Source organism: Sapajus apella, unplaced genomic scaffold (assembly GCF_009761245.1).
Source record: "Sapajus apella isolate SASKATOON/1434 unplaced genomic scaffold, GSC_monkey_1.0 scaffold86, whole genome shotgun sequence".
Lineage (NCBI taxonomy): Eukaryota > Metazoa > Chordata > Mammalia > Primates > Cebidae > Sapajus > Sapajus apella.
In genome coordinates this window covers 730,679-750,852 of record NW_022437026.1, presented here as the reverse complement: position 1 = coordinate 750,852, position 20,174 = coordinate 730,679, and the positions used below count along the sequence as shown (strand labels likewise).

Here is a 20,174-nt window from a genome sequence, read left to right as displayed (position 1 = left end):
GAGATAACACAGACGGCCCCTAGCTTCGCCTCACTAGACATTCGGTTAACAGATGCAGAGAAAGTCATCTGTCGACCGAATGTCAGTGAGGCGAGGCTAGGGGCCATCTGTGATATCTCATACAGTATTAAATTATCTGATTTTTTTTTTTCTTGATCCTAGTAAGGACCAGGGCTGGGTGTTTGAAAGTAATGTTCTAGGTTAAAGATATCTAAGAAAAAATACCAAATAAAAGGCTTGAAAAGTGGACCTGGAAATTGGATATTAGATACTGCTGGTGTATAAATGGCGATTTTAATTTTGGATTGAGTTTACTTGTGGAATTGTTCTTTTTATTTTGATTGTTTCTTTCTTTCCAGTAGATTCTTTTTATACAATCTGGATAAGAAAGCGCATCATCTGCATATAATTGCAGTCGTTAATTTCAATTCCGGTTTATATTATGTCTAAGTTTTCTTGCCTTTGTAGCTTTTCCTTGCCAAGAACGTGCAAAAAAATGTTGAATACTAATAGTTATAGCAGTCATCCTTGTCTTCCTGATTTTATTGAAAATGATTCTAATATTTCATTATGAAAAATAATATTTGCTGAAGGTTCTTAAGTTAAATATGCTTGTATTTGTTTTCTTTTCTCCTATTGAAACATCTCTTGATAAGTGAACAAATTTTTATCCCCAAGTTAAACCAGAATTTTGTCATTATAACAGTGATGTATTATGTTAGCTCTTTTATGTAGGATTTTTGTTTTAATGTTTGGAAGGGATGTTGCCCTAAAATATTTTCCTGTATATAAAAATAACACTAAACTTATTTTACTGATTTTAGGTGGGGGGAGGGTGAGAATCTTCCATTTTTTTGTAGTTACTGAACAGCTTATCTAGTAGTCATTTTTTGTTAATAAGATATATTCGAGTTCACTCTTTTCTTTGTTTGTTTTAGAGATGGAGTCTCTCTCTGTCGCCCAGGCTGAAGTGCAGGGGCGTGTTCTTGGCTCACTGCAACCTCTGCCTCCCAGGTGCAAGCAATTCTCCTGCCTCAGCCTCCCGAATAGCTGGGATTATAGACACCCACCACCATGCCCAGCTCATTTTTGTATTTTTAGTAGAGACAGGGTTTCACCATGTTGACCAGGCTGTTACTGAATTCCTGATTTCAGGTGATCCTCCTGCCTCCCAAAGCGCTGGGATTACAGGTATGAACCATTGTGCCAGCCACCAATTCATTCTTTAAAAATTATCAGCCAGGTATCTATTTGGAGGCACATCTTTGATTAGCTTACTTATTTTTTCTACAGTGTATAGTAATATTTATTCAAATTGTCTCTTTTTTCCTGAGTTGTTTTATCAAAGTATGTATCTCCATAGGAAATCATACATTTCAAAAAAGTTTATGTTTATTACTAAAAGTTACCTATTCTGTTCTATACTAAAATAGTTCACTTAGAGATTAGAATTGCTTTAGATCTATTTATGCCTTCTGAATCAATATATCCTCCATATGTTTTGGATTAGTTTTCTTTTTTTAATGAATTGAATTCATCTTAACTTTCTATATTAAAATAACTTCTTAATGTTTCTAGTTTTCTTATTGCATGGAATATTTTATAAATTTATTATTTTAAAAACTTATATGTTTTATAATATTAAGACAAATTTAGTGCAAGCAATGTGCGGACTCAGTTTGATATCTTGATCATTGTCTTTCCTTTTTTGATGATTCTCTACCTACCACCTTCTACTGCCTCTATTAAATTGCCTCTTGGAAATGATCTGAACTTGATGCCATAATAAGTTAACTTTTAACTGCCTAACCAATAAAATCTATGAACATTTTTACATTTTATTACATTTCACAGCTTGTGAATCTCATGTCAATAACAATATAATAAAATATAAAATGCTGGTACTATTTTCCTTTTCTGTCAAAATACTCAGCTATCCACTAACATGTTTTCATAAGGACAACTTGGCCTATGCCATTGCTAATAACTCAAAAACTGAATGGATGAAATTACTCTTATTTAATTAAATAATAAATATTAAATAAATAACAAATGAGAAAAGTATCTTGATGAAAAACCTTAGATCCAAATATAAAGGCTATTTAAAATTATATTTTAGTAATTAAAAATTAATGAAGTTGCTCTAAAAAATACTTACCCTTAGCTACCATAGCTGCAACGATTACTAGGGCAATTAAATAAAGGAAGGCAAATATCACAGCAGCAATGCACCATGGAGACACTGTTCAAAAAGAAAGAATTTGGCTAATGTGATCATGGAAACCAGATTCAGGAGTTGATATTAAAAAGAACTTTCACCAAGAATATTTAACCCAGTTGAATTGGTCTAAAATCTAAGCCCATGGGAGTACTGTGCTGTGGGAAAATATACTGTGGGGAGAAATTCTAAAAATTATTTTGCAGATTTAGGTGCATCCTGGGAAGATATGAACATTTTGATGTTGAGATAAGCTGTTTTTGGAATAACAAGTTGCCCTAGTAAATAACTCTTTCAAAGGCTATGAAGGAGCACTTCAGAAATCCTACTGTGGATTTAGTTCATTTTCCTCCTATTTTTTTTTTCTTTTTGAGACAAAGTCTCACTCTGTCTCCCAGGCTGTAGTGCAGTGGCATGATCTCAGCTCATTGCAACCTCCACCTCCCAGTTTCAAGCAATTCTCCTGCCTCAGCCTCCTGAGTAGCTAAGGTGACAGGTGCACACCATCATGGCTGGCTAATTTTTGTATTTTCAGTAGAGATGAGATTTCACCATGTTGGCCGGGTTGGTCTCAAACTCCTGACCTCAGGTGATCCACCTGCCTCAGCCTCCCAAAATGTTGGGATTACAAGCATGAGCCACCACACCCGGTCTCCCTCCCCTAATTTTTTTTTAAACTGTATCTTTCATCTTTGTAGTAGAATTTTAAGAACAAAACCCCAACTTTTGCTGTTGGTCAGGAAAGTATTCTGTGACCATTTTGATAAAAGTTCATTCATCATGAGGTATTTCACATGCTCCATTTGTTTGTAGACATATGGAAGCACTAAAAAGACACGTAACTTTTTCAAAATTAAAATACAAAACCCGGAGATTGCATGTGAAACATTCTTTTTCTGAGACCTTGGTACACCATTCTAAGTCATTGTGGCCATTGCTGCCTCATTGACCATCCTCATTTGCTCTTAACAGAGCACTGTAGGTTAGTATGACCCATTAAAAAGTGTGGGGACAAGAAATAAATCCTGATTCAAACATTAGTCCATGAATATTTGTTTTCAGGATTAGTTCATTAAGATATTTAAGCAAAAAAGTGAATCTAGAGAACCTAGAGTCTTAGCTTTTTTTTTACCTTTTGTTTTCAAAGTTTTAGTTATTTTTCCTTTCTGGACAATTGAAGAACGATGAACTTTGAGGTCTGAGTATGTTATACTTTCCTCAGAAAACTCTGAAAAATATAAAAAAATACATGCAACAACTATAATCCAGATACCTGTATATACACATGCCTATATGATACATAAACATATAATTAAATGGCATGTTATATGTTGTACAAATTGTCACATTTTATGCTCATAAAAAATTTTTAAATTGACTTCTTTTTTTTTTGCTTTGTGAAATGTGGTAAATTCTTAACTCTTTTTAAAAAATTCTTAGTTCCTTGATCTAGAGTATAGACACAACAATACAATAATCATTTATCGATATATTATAGAAATTAAGTGGATAGCATAGTGCTTGAAACATATCAAACACTCAATAAGTGTTTTTCTTTAGTAATAGTACTAATACAAGTAGTATAGAATAGTAATTCTAAGAATATAATGGGCGTTAGCATCTGCAGTAAAATTAGAAATAGAAGCAAGAGTAGAAATATTCAAATTCATTTAAATGCCTATTTCTGCCCCTTCTTATAGTTGAATTTAATCTTAATGAAAGGAGCATGAAAAGCAGTTTATCTAATTCTTACTAAATAAATTCTCTCAGCAGCATATTGCATGTACTCTTTCAGTACAAGTGAAGCAGAGTTCATAGACACCAAAAGTCAATAACATTCCCTTAAATAATATTAAACCTAGTGCAATTGTAAATATTTACTTACCAAAATATAATTTTCTAATATTTAAATCCTCTTTAATTAGAAAGCCTTTAACTCATTTATAAAGACAAAAGATTTTCAAATCCTCCTCTAAAAGCACCCGGTTATGAACTCATTATTTTAAATATTATTTACTCATCAAATGAACAGATTATTTAGTAATAACAGCAGTTATCTGGTTTTACCTGTATTTATTTCATGAAATGCCGGCGAAGGATGAAGATCATCAGAGAGGCTGGACAGTGCTAATGTCTCTGGTTCCATTGTTCAGATTAAATTGTAAGGGCCAATGATGAGCACAGGGTCAGAATGAGATGGGACCAAGGAAACAGACGTCTTAATATGCAACATCAGAGAGGATGTTTACACTAAGACTAATATGTAAACTCTGTTTTTGACTCAAGAAAATTAAAGATAATGTACTCCTATAAATTTGTTTTTTCTTTTATGTATGATGAACCACTTATTTCTACAGATAAAATTTTAAATGTTAACCATGAAGGTTTCCTCTTTACCTTAATTGCTATTAAAACAAATGAGAAAACAATAAAGACTAAATAATGTAATATACATAAATGGCATTGCATTTGAATGATTATAACAGGTACTGATTTTCAGAAATACCTTTTTTGTGATTATGAACATGCTCATTGTAAATGATTCAGTGAACACAACATACAACCCTATTCCCTCAATATAATCTCTAACATAATTATTCATAGCTTTGCCTAATTTTTCAAATGACCAACGGATGTTTTACTTTAAAAAGTAAAATAACTGGGCACAGTGGCTCAGGCCTGTAATCACAGCACTTTAGGAGGCTGGGGGTGGGCAGATCATGATGTCAGGAGTTTGAGACCAGCCTGGCCAACACGGCAAAGCCCATCTCTACTAAAAACACAAGACTGTCTAGAAAAAAAAAAGTAAAATAACTGTCAAATTAAATAATGAAAACAATTATTACTTATTTCTATAATAAAATTTATGAAGTCATCAAACATAGATGAGACAGGTTTGCAGGTATTTATGTGGATAATTTTCCATGATATATTAAGTGGAAAACAATAAAATTATAACATAATATGACTTTATATTTTGGTAGAAAAAAATTCTATAATTACATGTGTTTGTAATATAATAAGGTTATGTGTCTGACCTGATAAAATTGTAATCATTAACTTGTTAAATTTGTATTTTTCATATGTGGCTTTCTATTTTTGTGTTACTGTTCTGGTGAGCATAATTTATTTTTATCATTGAAAGGATTAAAGTGTGCGTATGTGAAATTTCTTTTATAGTCTAATGTGTGCTCTGAGACTTACACATCACAGTAACCACAGGTCTACCGCCCTCACCTTTGATGGATAGAAATAAACTTCATAACAAAAGCATATAATCTGATTGGGAGACTATGGAACATTGTTAGGTCTTAAGTTGTTTTGGAAGACACAGTGCTAATGTTTTGGAAGAGTACAAAGATGATGATCAACTTCAGACAATAATTCGAGTATACATGCATTAAATTCTAGAGTGAGTAATAAAATGATGAAAAGAAAGTATAATTTCAAAAATTATAGAAGAAAAAACAGACTGAGAAAAATAAGTTTATCTAAAAGAAGCTATAAAGGGGAATGCGGTGGAGAAGAGACATAAGATTAGGCAGGACAAGTAGAAAGCATACATTTATGTAAATTATAAAAAATCAGACATATCAACAGTAAAGATAAACTCTGTAAATGTTCCAGGGAAAAAATATAAAAATTATCACAAGGAGTTCTTAAAAATTTTAAAATATTACCGGTTATTTACAAAAGTTACATCTAGGCTGGGCGCGGTGGCTCAATCCTATAATCCCAGCACTTTGGGAGGCCAAGGCGGGTGGATCACGAGGTCAAGAGATCGAGACCATCCTGGTCAACAAGGTGAAACCCCGTCTCTACTAAAAAAAAATAAAAAATAAAAATTAGCTGGGTATGGTGGCACACGCCTGTAGACCCAGCTACTCGGGAGGCTGAGGCAGGAGAATTACTTGAACCCAAGAGGCGGAGGCTGCAGTGAGCCGAGATCGCGCTATTGCACTCCAACCTGGGTAACAAGAGCGAAACTCTACCTCAAAAAAAAAAAAAAAAAAAAAGTTACATCTAGTAGATAAGGATGTGAAATGGTTGAAAACAGATCAACAATTATATAATTCAAACATTAATCAAACTAAAATATCATAGCTCCTAATGTCTGACAAAACACACTTCAAGGAAAAATGTAGTAAGAAGATTTTTTTTTTTTTTTTTGAGATAGAGTCTTGCTCTGTTGCCAGGCTGGAGTGCAGTGGCACAATCTTGGCTCACTGCAACCTCCACCTCCTGGGTTCAAGCTATTCTTCCGCCTCAGCCTCCTGAGTAGCTGGGACCACAGGCGAGTGCCACCACACCCGGCTAATTTTTGTATTTTTAGTAGAGATGGGGTTTCACCATGTTGGCCAGGATGGTCTCGATCTCTTGACCTTGTGATCTGCCCGCCTCAGCCTCCCAAAGTTCTGGGATTACAGGCATGAGTCACCGCGCCCAGCTCAAGAAGATGGGTTTTTAAATAACAATAAAAGTTTCAATTCACAATTTTAGTATAGCCCTTTAACACAACTTCAAAATATAGCAAGGACTAAATGATATATATAGGGAGAAGGAATAGTAAACAAAACACAATCATTTGAATAAATTTTAACATACTCTGATATATACAAACAGACCCCCATAATTATATTTGGACAATATAAAGAAGATTTAAACAGCACAAAATAATAAATTTCCTTTATTGAATAAAGATGCTAATTTCTCTCATCCTATTTGTCTAAAAAAATATGTGTTTTTGTCTAATACATGAGGAAAAAGGTCGGAGATTGAGTGCTGTCTTGATTCATTTTCTGTCAGCATGTAGCCTGTATAGTTCCTTTTCTTCTGACTTCCATTTGCGCTGTTGGGAAATCAGTCGATAGAATAAATGCTGTTTATTTCCAGTCATTGTCTTTTCTCTCCTGGTTGTGTCTGGAAATTTATCATTGCTCCTGGTGTTCTTCAGTCTTTACTATGATGTGCTTATATGTGGATTTATTTATTGTTTCTTTTCAAAAATCTTGATTGATATTAATTAGACTTCTTAAATTTGTGGATTGATGTCTCATTATTCCTGGATTGGAAAAGTGAAAATCATTAATTCCTCAGAGAGTACATCAGCCTCTGTATTTGTGCTTTCTGAAATACTAACGAGGCATTTGTCTAAACTGCCTTACGTTTAATTTCCTTTTCATGCTGTCTTGTCTTCTTGTCTCTATGGGCTGTTTTGAAAAATGACTTCAGAAATGTCATTCAATTCATTAACTCTCAATCTGTGTCTAAGTAAACATTAAATGTATCCAATATATTACATTGTCTTTCAAAAAATTGTATTTAGTTCTTTTACAAATCAATAAATCTACATAGAATTTGTTGCTTTCTAAACACATTTCCAAATTTGTCTTATGTTCCCTTAACCACGGTAAATGTAGTTAATTTATATCATATGTCTGATTATTGAAGTGATGGTTGTTTTGCATCTTTTTCTTCTTCTTTTTTTTTTTTTTGAGACAGTCTCGCTCTGTTGCCCAGTGGGGAGTGCAGTGGCGTGGTCTCAGCTCACTGATCCACATGCCTTAGCCTCCCAAACTGCTGGGATTACAGGTGGGAGCCACAGCACCGAGCCATTGTTTTGTATCTTCTGCTGTCTTTTGTGCTCCTACCCGTTCTTTTGTAAGTGCTTGTTTGCTTGTATGCTTAGTTTTTTGTTTCTGGCTCTGAGCTTCTCATCTTTCTCACTAATTTATTCACGGTAAATCATTAAGCCTGGATGAAATGAGTTGTTCCATAGAATATTACAAATTAAGTTTTTATTTATTCCTGCTAGGTGACAAGAAATATGACTAATTTAGACTATTTTAAAATGAAATCTTGACCTGCTGATTTTTTGACTGGTGGTGGTGTTAATTCAGCCTGCAAATCCACATGATGTCTGGCTCCAGAGATACTATTTCAGGAAGAAAATGTTTCTTTCAACCATCAGAGGGAAGCTGATTTAGTTTAAGTTTACCTTATCCAAAGCATGTAATTAGGGTTAGGTGTGTGGGAATTGTTGAGATATACGAGAAACCAGGTATTCAAAGTTCACAGTTATAATGGAATGTTATTTTAGTCATACATCTAATATCAAGTGAGATAATATGCAAAACTGCATTTATATATTCTCCATTCTTTTTAAAATAAACTTTTATGATAATGAAAATGACCAATTAAATAAGAAATCAATTAAGATTTTTCCCTCTGACATATGACAAACATACAGGAAAGGACAGGAAACATATATGTAGAGATTGATGAATAATGACACAAGTTAGGTCAAAATAGATCTACCACCTCCCAGACTGTTTTCTACATTGTTTCTCCTTATTACAATGCTTCCTCCTAGAATTAACCATTCTTCTGATTTTCCCACTTCTTATGCATGTATTCTTAGACAGTAGGCTTCTTCGGCTTATTTAAATTTTATTTATATGAATAGAATCAAACCACTTTTTTTTGCATTGTTTTATTCTGTATTTGTTAGAGTTATCTATGTTGCTGTGGACAGCTACAGTTTACTTCTGCAGGTAATTTCTTTGTATGATATGCTCTCAATCAGCTTACTTGCTCTGCCTTTGATGGATATTTAATTGGTTTCTTTCTAGGACTACTATAAATAACCTTGCCTGTATTTCATAAATTATCATTTCACTATACTTATAATCTATATTTTAAATTGTCATATGTTTTCTGCTCTTGTGCTCTGTTTGTTTGGATATTTAGTGACTAGGTGTGTATATGGGTACAAATGGTTATAAATTTCTCTAGGGTAGCTTTTGACATTTTCCATTTTATCACAGCCTTTGATTCTCTTTATTCTTTTGGCCTTAGCTTAATTCTGTAGGAGAAATGGTTTAAGGGCAGTGATCAAAATTTGAAAATAACAACAAAACATCTTGGTATTAAAAATAAGAAAATTGGACAAAAAAAATAAGTAAAATGTTGGTCAATTGCCAGCGATAATCAAGGTGAAATTTGAGAGCCTGATAAGAATTAGCACCAGCAGTTTGACATCTATCATCAGAATATGCAATCTGGATACAGAAAAAGAGAAGATTAAGCTTTTTAAAAATTTTTTAAATTATTTTTTTCTGCATACTTAGTGACAAGAGAACATGAAATTTAATCTAGCTGCGTGCCACAGTTAATTAGGCATATGCAATGGAAAATAAGAAATGAATGACAATAAAATCATTCAGGTGACTCACCATTAGGTCTAGTTTTGTATGGTTAGGGCAAGACAGTAGCAACGAATGAGAAAATAAAAATCAAACCTGAATGATAATGAAGAAGAAATTAAGCAGAATGAATGAAATAAATACAAAAGACAAATGTTGGCCTCACAGGCCTTTTTCTGGTTTCTTTAGATATTTGATGTTCCAAAGGTAGAAATGCTTCTGATCTGTCTCAACCATGCACTGTACATGGAACTGTAGACTCACTAAGACTCATCCATTCTTCTGTATCCCCATTACTGATTCTAATTCTTGCACAAAATATTTAGAACTTTAATACATTCACTGAGATAAGAAAGGCAAGGAGGAAGTGGAAAAGGGAAAAGATGCCAGAGAGTGATGAAGACTGTGATACAGTTGTTAGAGCTTGGCTTCCAAGGGCACAGAATGTAGCAAAAAAGCATGGAGAATGGAGGTGAGGTGCAGTGTGAAAAACAGATGTTGAGAATCATGTCCCCACAGGAAGCCTGTGGTGGTAGAGTTGTGAAAGATCCACTGGGAACCCATCACACATCTTTATGAAATAAACTGTGTGTGAATGTTTCTTGTAGGTAAAAGGGGTCCAAATGAGAGCAGGGAATAACATGGACTCATGCTAGATTCTGTAGTAGGCTGAATAATGGCTCCCAGTATATCCAGGTTATAATCATTGGAAGCCGTGAATGTTACCTTACAGAGCAAGAGATACTTGGCAGAAGTGATGAAGATATTGAGGTCCTCGAGATTGGAGGATTATTTTGGATTATATAAGTAGGCTTAAAATGTAATCACAAGTATCCTTATAAAAGGGATCCAAAGGGAGATTTGAGTACAGAAAAGGAGAAGGCAGTGCAATCATTTGAGCAGAAGCTGGAATGACAAAACCGCAAGTGAGGAAATGCTGGCAGACATGAGAAGCTAAATGAGGAGAGGAACAGATTCAGCTCTACGGAATCTTTGATATTAACCCTATAAGACTTTTTGGACTCCAACCCTCTAAAACTGTAAGAATAATTTTTATGGTCTTTATCTACTAAATTTGTGCTTATTTGTTACAGCAGCAATAGCATACTAAGACAGCTTCTATGCATGAAGAGTGATGGGTGGGATATAGAGCTCTAACAGAAAATATGGGACACCTGGTTTGAGGGTGAGGAAGAATCAAAGCCACACAATACACAAAAGCAGGTTCATTGCCCACGTCAGAAGCTGTAGTTGCAGGGCTCCGTAGGAATGTATCCAAGAACTCCCTGAGATCCTCTCCCGAGACAAAGAAGTCATCCACACTGCCTTTTTCTGTGCTGATTTTCCCATCTGAGTTCAGTTGGAGAGAAAGGAAAAAGAAAATTTTAGCTTTGCATAAAATTCCAAAATTTTGTTATATGGATTTGGGAATTTGAATTGCTGAAATGACACGTTCCTGTGACTGAAAATAACTAAGAGACAATTATCTGAGAATTACTTACATAATTGGAGACGCCAGGGAAGCCGGTGAAGAACAAGACTACATACCCAGCTTAGAAGGAAACTGAGGGAAACTTTTGTCATAAACTTACACAGGCAGTATCTGAATTATTTTAATTGTTTTGTTTGCATAAATAGAATTCTGGAATCTTGAAAAACAAGAATTCTTATACAAATGTAAACCCTTTAATCAGAATTCTGTTAAAAATACCAATGACTGGCTGGGCGAGGTGGCTCATGCCTCTAATCCCAGCACTTTGGGAGGCTGAGGTGGGCGGATCACCTGAGGTCAGTAGTTCAAGACCAGCCTGGGCAACACGGTGAAACACCATCTCTATTAAAAACACAAAATTAGCTGGGTGTGATGGCACACGCCTATGATCCCAGCTACTCCTGAGGCTGAGGCAGGAGAATTGCTTGAATCTGGGAGGTGGAGGTTGTGGTGAGCCAAGATCGTGCCATTGCATTCCAGCCTGGGCAACAAGGGTGAAACTCTGTCTCAAAAAAACCACAAAAAACGAAAACAACAACAGCAACAACAACAAAAAACCAACCAATAACCACTAATCTCTTCTAGTTTTAATCTTCCGGTTTCTCATTTTTGTAAATTTGAGAATGAAGGACTCTGATGGTTATATGTCACTTTTCTGTTCATTATTTTTATAAAAATATAAATATTTGATGTCTCTAACATTGCCTATAATCTTGTGTAATGTCAGCATTATATAATAAAATACATTCTCCATAATGTTATAAATGTCAAATAAAAATATAATTACTATAAAGTTCATATATAGTATTATGTTTAAAACAGTATGCTACTTTATATTTTGACTTTAAGTTATTGGTCCTGTGGCTGAACTTTGGCTTCTTTATCTGTCGTAAGAAATATTGTGGGCATAAGTAATAACGTGGGTACAAAGTTAGAAGATGTGTTCAAGGAAGGCATCTCAAAGGAGGTGTCATTTGAGTTATGTCAAATGAGTGACATTTGACAATAGAGAGTCTCTAAAATATTTGAGCAAGGAACTGTTCTAATAGTGGACCATCTCTAAAACATAAGACCGAATGGTTTGTTTGAGAAATAGTGTAGCTAGATCAGAGGGAGGGATGGAGCAGAAATAGGGTAGAGAAAAAGACAGAGAAATTGTCAGGGAAACAAGAATGTAGTAGATATCATTCAAGGTAGGTTGATGTATTCGTGAATGTCCAGGCAGGAAAACAAATTCTGTGCCAAAGTCATTACATAGAGGGAAGTTAATACAGAAGGGTATTGTATTTACCAAGCAGTTGGAGAACTCTAAGAGTCAGCCAGGAGAAAGAAGATCGTTTAGATATGGACAAAACAGGAAGCAAGTACTATTCCCAAAGGGAGCAGGTGGGCTCACAAGAACCACTTGATGGGCACTGGCACCACTGTGGCTGGAGCCTTACGGGAAGCAGTTGTTAGGCGGCAGCAGTTCAAATCACATAGTATGAAGGAAGGACAAAAACACGATTCCGCTTTTGTGAGGCATCTAAAATAGTCTCATTCATAGAAGCAAGGAGCAGAATAGTGGTTGCCAGGGACAGTGAGGAGCAGAAAATGGGGACAATGTTTTAGTAACGCAAAATGAGTAAGTTCCAGAGATCTGCTGTACAACATTGCGCCTAGAGTTAACAATATCGTATTGTACATTTCAAAATTTGTTAATAGAGTAGATCTCATATTGTGTTCCTATCACAATAAAATAAATATTAAAATTAAGTAAAACAGACCAGTACATAGCATGTGTGGTCACTGCAGGAGATAAAGCCTGGAGCAGGGAGGGGGAAGACAAAATACCAGACTACTCCCCTCTTCCTACCTTCCAAATCTCAACCCAGTGGCTCCCTTGACTGGACCTACTGATTAGCCATGGAGCTGGTTAGCCATGGAGATGGTGAAACATGTGTTGCTGGAATCAGCAATCCAAGAAACAAGCAGAAGAGGGGAAAACGATGGAGGACAAAAAGAAAAGCGACTGACAGAGTGGAAGAAACCAAATCTACCAAAGCATAGAATCATACTATTTTGGGAGAGATGCTTCTCATGCTCAATCAGAAGTAAGACTTGTTGGCTGGGCAAGGTGGCTTACGCCTGTAATCTCAGCACTTTGGGAGGCTGAGGTGGGTGGATTACCTGAGATCAAGAGTTTGAGACCAGCCTTGACAACATGGTGAAACCCCGTCTCTACTAAAAATACAAAAAAAAAAAAAAAAAAAAAAAAACAAAACATTAGCCAGGCGTGGTGGTGGATTTTCCTGCCTCAGCTATTTGGGAGGCTGAGGCAGGAGAATCACTTGAACTGTGAGGCGGAGGTTGCAGTAAGCCGAGATTGCACCAGTACACTCCAGCCTGGGCAACAAAAGCGAAACTCCGTCTCAAACAACAATAACAAAAGACTTGTTAACACAATATTCTGTGAAGATGTTCAGCTTGACTTGTCCAATCTATACATAGTTTTACTGTAATGTGTGTAAAATCACTCAGATAAATTATCAGTATGACACCATATGTGGAAGGGTGTAGTAAGGGGGGAACAGGTGTTTTGAACAAAGAATTGAGTATACTTTAATTCACATACTGACACAGGAGATAAGACCCTAATTCCTTATCCATAAGGCTTAAAACCAAATATCTATAAACAAAATGTTTTCATCAATTTGGTTCCAAAACCTGAACTTAGCTAATAATGGTTTTTGTTTTATACATTTTGCTGTGGAAATATTAATGTGGTTGGTTATAGGGTGAATCATCAAATGCCAATGGGGCTGTTAATTTATGCACACACACACACACACACACACATTTTTTAAGACCAAGCCTCTCTCTGTCGCCCAGGCTGGAGTGCAGTGGCGCGACCCCAGCTCACTGCAACCTCCCCCTCCCAAGTTCAAGCAATTCTTCTGCCTCAGCCTCCTGAGTAGCTGAGACTACAGGTGCACGCCATCATGTCCCGCTAATTTTTTGTATTTTAATAGAGACGGGGTTTCACCGTGTTGCCAAGGCTGGTCATGAATTCCTGAGCTCAGGCAATCTGCCCACCTCTGCCTCCCAAAGTGCTGGGATTACAGGGGTGAGCCACCGGCCCGGCCTAAGCACATATATTTTAAAATATAAACTAATAAATTTTAAAATACATTTCTTTCCACAAATTCCAGATAAGAAATTAGGATCTCTGTATCATACACATCATTTAATTTCCACTTAAAAGTTTTTAAAGGTGTGATGAGAAAACTATAGATAAAAGAACAATCTTTGACCTATTCCTGTGACATTTCTCTTTGTTATCTGCCTCTACCAGTGTTGCTAGTGTATCATGCAACAATTTTGCATTTAAACCTGGAGAAAATACCATTTCCGTATTTTCAAAATACTTTGCTACTATTTATAAAAAAAATTCTTACCTTTAGATTGTGTTGTTGCTAAAATTGAAATGTAAGTACAGAGTCTTATAACTGATAAAAACGGTTTCTTCTTTAAAAAACAGTCTGCAAAAACATAGCTTTTGATTCCAGGAATTATTTTTGCCATATGCTCGTTTTCTTTCCTCTCATGTGAACCATCTTTATGTCTAGTCTCAAAAATTTCTGTTACAGTCACCATTCTGTCACGGTAAATGTTCAGAAGTAACTCAGGGACAAATAATTCATTTCCTTAAGCTTCCAATATTAAAGAAGTCCTTTGTGTATCGATAGGCATCATGATAATTTTTCACATGGTATTATTTAACACCTTTTTCCACAGCAGCTTAACGTTGTTTTTAGTGTGTGTGTCTTTACCTGTCCATTATTTCCATGTACAAAGCATGCTATCTCTAAGCACATTATCAGAAAAAAAAATCCAGTTAAAAACCATCTCATAGAAAATATGACTAGTATTTAAAGTCCAATCGATGCTTTATGATCCTTATGTTATTTTTTCTTTGTGACTGGCTCTTTCCACCTCCTTCCCTCCTCCTCTCTTAACAGGTAAATATTGTCACAGCTTTGAGTTTAATAATGTTTCCTATGGTTACATTTTCTGTAATAACAAAAATCATGCAGCTACAATGATAGCGATCAAGTACATCCATGCTTGAAACCTCAGTTCTGGCCTCTTCTCTCCTCCCTAAGCCACATCTTCTGCTTTTTGGCCAGGTACATTGCTTCAACTTCCAATATTGTTTGCAACAGCATCTTACTCTTTTTGCCAGGCACGCCATTTCCTCTACCCATTACCCATCTACTTTATCTCCAACATCCTATGGTCACACCAAGACCAGTGTTAGGTGTTAACTGTTATTTCGGGCAGCAGCAACTCTGTGGTTGGAAATATTCTGTATGGTATGGCGTGATGTGTCAGCCACACCCGTTACACATAAAGTGTACTGATGACTGAGGCCTGACAGAGGGCCAGGGTCATATCAGAATCCGGAGATTTCCATTAAAGTTTAAAGTTCAGTCTTTGAACTCACTGTAGCTAATAATGAGTAGCTTATATTCTACCTGCCGCAATATGTTTCTTAATGGTTTTCAGCACTAATTGGGTGTTAAATATTTTATACGTTTATACATTAAACCATTCTCAGAACATATTTCCAATAAACTATTTAGCTGCATTTTACATTTTTTTTTACAGATGATGGAAATGAATCTTTTTTTTTTTTTTTTTTTTTGAGACGGAGTTTCGCTCTTGTTACCCAGGCTGGAGTGCAATGGTGCGATCTCGGCTCACTGCAACCTCCGCCTCCTGGGTTCAGGCAATTCTCCTGCCTCAGCCTCCTGAGTAGCTGGGATTACAGGCACGCGCCACCATGCCCAGCTAATTTTTTGTAGTTTTAGTAGAGACGGGGTTTCACCATGTTGACCAGGATGGTCTCGATCTCTTGACCTCGTGATCCACCCGCCTCGGCCTCCCAAAGTGCTGGGATTACAGGCTTGAGCCACCGCGCCCGGCCGGAAATGAATCTTAAAGGGGTTATATAACCGACTCAAGTTTGCAATCTACCAAAAGCAGAATCAAGCCCTTGAAACTACTTACTTTTGACACCTCATATTTAGCAGGTTGAAGAAGCAGAAAGAGTGATCACCTGATAAGGATTGACTAGAAATTAGTTTTGAATGCAGAATAGTCTTTGAATCCTCATCATTTTATTTAGCTTGTGGTGTTGTTTTTGTTGTTGTTGTATTTTTTGTAGAGATAGGGATCTCACGTTGCTGCCCAGTCTGGTCCCAAACTAAGCTCAAGCCATGCTCCCACCTTGACCTCCCAAAGTGTTGGAATTACAGGTGTGAGCCACCGCACCCCATCCGATAACTGTTTACATATAGTTTTGGTCTTATAAAGAACCTCACTGGAGGCTGGGTGAGGTGCTCACTCCTGTAATCCCAGCACTTTGATCACCTGAAGTCAGGAGTTCGAGACCAGCCTGGCCAACATGGCGAAACTCTGTCTCTACTAAGAATACAAAAGTTAGATGGGCGTGGTGGCATGCCTGCAGTCCCAGCTACTTGGGAGGCTGAGGCAGGGAGGCTGAGGCAGGAGAATTGCTTGAATCCAGGAGGTGGAGCTGACAGACTGCACTTGGTTGCCCACGCTGGAGTGCTTTGAGCCAAGATCGCACCACTGCGTTCCAGCCTGGGTGACAGAGTGAGACTCTGTCTCAAAAAAATCAAACAAAATTAAAAAAAAAAAAAACTCATTTTTTTGTTTATTTGTTTGTGTTTTTTTGATGATTAAAAATCGTGGCAAAATTGTACCTGCAGGAAAGATGGATATGCATTGTAAGGCACAGGTTTGAATAGACATGCATGGGAGAATGCAAGGGTATGTATAAGATTAGTACACAAATACATGCATACATACAAATAACTCAGAACATTTTTTTTACTTAACCCTCAGACATCTCACTGAGAGGTTGCAAAAAAATGTTATACAAATAATGAGAGCATTTCCTCCCATTAACCTAACTTCAAACAAATCCAAATAAATTCTAAGTTTTAAAAAAGACCATCCATTTTGGTGCCAACATCCTTTCAAGTAAAGTATTTATATACTGAAGTATTATAAAATCCATAAATAGATATTGTTATATATAGACAGACACTTTCATGAATTAAATTATGTTTCTTAGAAGACAGAGGCATGAAAATAGAGAAACCAGGAAATAGAACATGTAACTAAAAACTTACTAGGACTTTAAAAACCACCCCTTGGTCACACAAAATTACGGGGATAACTTAGTTTAATTATCTGTCTAAATATGGATTTTTGCCTCTATGAGAAAGATCAGGCCAGGCGTGGTGGCTCACACCTGTATTCCCAGCATTTTGGGAGGCTCAGGCAGGTGGATCACAAGGTCAGGAGTTCAAGACCAGCCTGACCAACATGGTGAAACCCCATCTCTACTAAAAATACAAAAATTAGCCAGGCATGGTGACACATTCCTGTAATTCCAGCTACTCAGGAGGCTGAGGCAGGAAAATCACTTGAACCCAGGAGGTGGAGGTTGTAGTGAGCCGAGATTGCACCACTACACTCCAGCCTGGGTGACAGAGTGAGACTCCATCTCAAAAAAAAAAAAAAGATCAGTCAGTACATAGTCAAGTGTGTGTGTGCATGCTTATATATGCATATGTATAGATATATGTAAATATGTTGTCATTATTACATAATAAACCTACATTCAATATATTTGTGATATTTATCTAAATTTGAACAAAAACTAAAAATTCCCAGCACAATTGAGGCAAAATAAAATACTGTATAATTTTCTTACAGTTATGCAAAATGACTCTCTACATTTTAATTCGTTAGAGGTAGAGGTAGACAAAGGTTAGTGAGGCTCAGCTTGACCATTGCTTTGTTGACTTTGAGCGTGTTCTCTTGTGTCTTCAACTATGAAATTTAAGAACTAGTATTATCAATATCATTGGGTTTATGAAGGCTAGATGAAATAAATTCTGTAAAATAATCAAACACAGAGCCTGGCATAAAGTAGACTCAAAAATTGTTAATTGTTTTATAGACAATCATTAAATATAATCAATTATAGACTATATACTTCACTATTAAAGCATTAGAGGCAAATTATAAAATATTAACAATAATCATTTATAAGACTCTTTTCCTAAGATTTATTTCAAGCTCCTGGAGCTTGAGAATGTATAAATTGTTTAACATGTACTGTGTTTACTCACAGCATGTTAAAAGATGAGTTGGTTAGTTAGATAGAGTTTTACTGGTCTGATTCTTCATCTCCTGTTTGGGTATTTATGTATCTTATTATTCTGAGTTAGGGTATCCTTTTACTTCCTGTGTCTCTTTTTCTTTATGCCCAAGTTCTATCAGCAGATATTGACCATAGAGCTTTGCAATGCAGACAGTTTTGCCTAAAGGCCAAGACAGAGGCTCAGTTCCACTTCACTGACACTTAGTGAAACTACTCAGGCTTTGGACTTTATGACCAATATGTTGACTTTAGTTTGTTATTTCAGAAAGAGAACCCAAAGGGCCACCCAACAATTCACCACAGAGAAACTTGTTACTAGCCACATAGGAGCTAACAAGCTGCAGCTGCAACTGAGCTCTTTGCTGCTCTTTCATGAGGTTTTTACATCTCGCTGGGTCCCATGTGAGGCATAACTTATTATTTAGAAAAGGTGCACATTAAGGACTCAAATTAAGAAATTGTGAAACAAGTTGTGTTTTCTCCACTCTGGCTTCATAAACATCTTTCTATGCTAAACAATCAGGGAGACTGTTAATGTTTTATTCAAAATACATGTTACCAATTCTGTCACCACCATTTGCACACTTCTTTTACTGTATAAACATGTCACTTTGTACATAGGCAGTGTAGATTTAGTTATATGCATAACTTGAACATTATTTTGTTTCTTTTGGAGGCTGCCTATTCCTGAACCACATGTGGAAATGGTAGCTGCTTTGGTTTTTTAAATTTATTTGCTTATTTCTTTTAGTGGGAAGCAGTTTTCTGGTTTCTTTTAATTTGATGCAGATGCAAAAAAGGGAAGCGTTCTTGTGTAATGTATCTGGTCAATATCCATAATTGAATTTGTAATTTTCAGTTAAAATTGAAACTGTAAAATGATATTATACTTGAAATAACAACAGTAACAAGGTAGTTTCCAATGCCTAATATATAACTGCAAAGGCATTGGACAGCATAGATTATAATGGTATGTTGAATAGGAACTTAAAGTCAACATAGCAAACATTTACGATGGCAAGTATTTCCTTGCTTGGATTGTAGCTAAGAAATGGTCATCTCTACTCTTTGGGAAAGGCCAGAACAAGACCCATAAAGTCACAGAATGAATGGCCAATAAGGAGCTGGGTATTTAATTTAAAATGATGTTAGGATCTTTAACTCTAGGACAAGGATAATCAGAGGTAGAAGGAATTTAAAGTGATTTCATATTGCTAGGTAAATTTGTGTAATCTTATTTATATTAAAGAAAGCATTGGACAATAAAATTCCTGATACGTGTACGCATGCACACACACATACACACACACATTGAAATGAGACATACATGTTAAGCACTAGAATTGACATACAATGTGTGCTAAATAACTCTCCCCTAATAAACTTACTAAAATGAAAATTGGTAAATAAAGGAAAAGTTTCAGTATTTATCTTTTCTTTAATAATCATACTGCAGAATAACAAAATAATTGGTGGCAAGTATTTTCTGGAATATAAAATCAGAGGTTGTGTGATAACGGCTACATGAATTTACACATAATAAAATTACATACATACATGCACACAAGCAAATGAATGCATATATAAAACTACTAAAATCTGAATAAGGTCTATAGATTATACCGATGTCAATTTCCTGGTTTTGACATTGTATTGTGGTTACGTAAAATACAGGCATACCTCAGAGATACTGATCCAGGCAACCACAACAAAGCAATTATTGAAATAAATGCTGATCCAGACAACCACAACAAAGCAATTATTGAAATAAAGCAAGTCACATGAATTTTTTGGTTTCCCAGGGCATGCAAAAGTTATGTTTACATCATACTGCACCTAGTAAGTGATCAAAATCATCACATCTAAAAAACAATGTGCATACCTTGATTTAAAATACGTTATTGCTAAACATTGTTAACAATCAGCTGAGCTTTCAGCGAGTCCTAGTCTGTTTCTGTTTCTGGTGGATCTTGCCTCATGGATGTCTGTTGATTGATCAGCACAGTCGTTGCTGAA

The 20,174-nt window shown here is 35.9% G+C and overlaps 1 long non-coding RNA gene across 1 annotated transcript; it reads right to left on the bottom strand.

Moving 5' to 3' along the window:
- Positions 1 to 6,889: 6,889 nt before the first annotated feature.
- Positions 6,890 to 20,174, bottom strand: LOC116534159. The gene is made up of 2 exons (XR_004261611.1): positions 20,041 to 20,174; positions 6,890 to 7,280 (listed from the first exon to the last, which is right to left on the bottom strand). It is a non-coding gene; the product is annotated as an uncharacterized LOC116534159 (long non-coding RNA).